Consider the following 2,199-nt stretch of genomic DNA (forward strand, 5'->3'; position numbering starts at 1 on the left):
TAGTAGAGGCCGCTATCGAGGCGGGCGGGATTAAGTGTTAGATCAAAAGAGCTTCCTAATACGTACCCTCACCCCTTACTCCAGATCTCTGTGAACATCCGTGTTCATTGGCATCCACGAGAGTCATTCTAGACATAGAATGCTAAGGATAACGATTGCTTAGTGTTCATGTCACTACTTTGTGTCTTGACATGAGACGAGGTATTCGAACGGTTCCAATTTCCCATAAAAATTGGTGGCGACTCCAACAAAAATGTAAACGCTTGTTCTCTTCCTCCCAAGCGCCCCCGTGGGCGCCCCGTTGTCCACAGTTTGGCGACTCCGCTGGGGATAATTCACTTACCTGTAGCCAAGGGTGAAACTTGAACAAGGTTAGGGAATAATTTATACAAGACAATTGTCGGTTTTCATAACTCGGTCTTCCTAGACCGTTTTATTCGGCCTTCCTAGGCCCAACCTAACCCATTCGACCAATCGTCCCGTCTAAACGGTCCTAATTCTTATTTGGGCCTAAGGATGGATAGCGATTGACGTCATCCATACGATGATGTATACTCTTGTTTGTATCAAGGGCCTTCACATCTTGAGGAAATGGACTAGGAATCGGCCTTACACTTGTTTGGTACGAGCCTCTCCACAGACTTCGGGTTTGATGGTTCGGTATGGCAACCCACCCTTTAAACCAAAACCCTTTTAAATGCACTCAACATCCCGTTATAATGCTTGTATAAATGTTTGTACCTTACATGATCACCATTTCTAAACGAAACCATGACGATTTTTGTAAAAATCAAAATCCTTTTTAATCAAAATTTCGAAAAACGCCATTTGATTAGCGCAAAACCCAGTCGAAACTCTGTCCATTTGTCGAGTCAAAATCCGGGTCACAAGCTCATTTCGAAACCTCACTTCGAGTCCACTCCTACGACTACACTATAGTTGACTAGGATACACATTTTCAAAATTCTTGTCCTTTCTTCAAAGCTCACTCAACACAAGTGGCACACACCCACTTTAAGAGTCAAAACATTTCTTCTTTTAGCAAGTGTGTTAGATTGGTCGATCGTGTTTTAATTCGTCATCGATCTCTTATCCAGTTTTCAAGATGCCTGGATCTAGCGAAACAAACCTCCACCAACTTCAAGATGGTAATGATCGAATCCTAGCCGCGCTAGCCCAAATCCAAGTTACCCAAGACCAAGTCCATGATCGCCTTGAGATCATCGAGGGCCGGATCTATGCCGTAGAGGGGAGATTGCCTCCTCATGAAAGTGAAGTAATAGGTGACTCCGCGGATGAATCCAGGGATGAAAATCCTCCCATGGGACTAACTGTAGCCGAGAAAAGACTCTAATACTTAGAGGGGCAATTGATGTACCTTAAAGGGGATGACATTTATAGGGAGAATAACCGCAAGTATGAGGCCGTCAATTCCAAATTTCCAACCAACTTCAATATGACGGATATCCCTAAATTTAAGGGGCACGAAAACCCTTTGAACCGCATCCGTGCCTTCAAGGATTACATGTCTATCGAAGGCATCAAACCCGAGATGTTCTTAAGGATATTTCCTTCATCTCTTGACACCATCCCGAAGCAATGGTTCTACTCCTTAGAACACAAGAAGGTCGCTACTTGGGAAGATGCCGCAATCGAGTTTGCTAAGCAATATGCGGATAATGCCGAGATCCAAGTTAACATGCGCACTCTAGAGGTTCTTACCCAAAATGACAAAGAAGGATTCACCGACTTCCTAAGTAGGTGGAGGAAGACTAGTACCCAACTAGTTGAACGCCCAGATGAGGCTACCCTTGTGGAGAAGTTTGTGGATAATCCCAAACCCATCTATGCCAATAATTTGAGATACCAAAACATCAAGACTTTCAAGGACTTAACCGTACTAGGGACAAGGATTGAAGATGACATCCGTAAAGGTCTCTTGTCCAAAACGGTAGGTCGAGGATACCAAGGCTCAACAAGTCGTTCAGACGGCTCCACTAGCAAGACCGATGAAGTTAACCTTCTCGAGCCATCCAAGAAAAGTACCCCACCAAGGAAATTCACAAATCTTGGGAACACTTACTCCAACGCTCTAAAAAGGTTAAAGAAGCAACGCAAACTTCAACCCATTGGACCTACTCCAGAACCCGAAAGGAAATCCAAGTTCTGGGACGAGAACTCGTACTGTGAATAACATAG

Source organism: Silene latifolia, chromosome 2 (genome assembly GCF_048544455.1).
Source record: "Silene latifolia isolate original U9 population chromosome 2, ASM4854445v1, whole genome shotgun sequence".
Lineage (NCBI taxonomy): Eukaryota > Viridiplantae > Streptophyta > Magnoliopsida > Caryophyllales > Caryophyllaceae > Silene > Silene latifolia.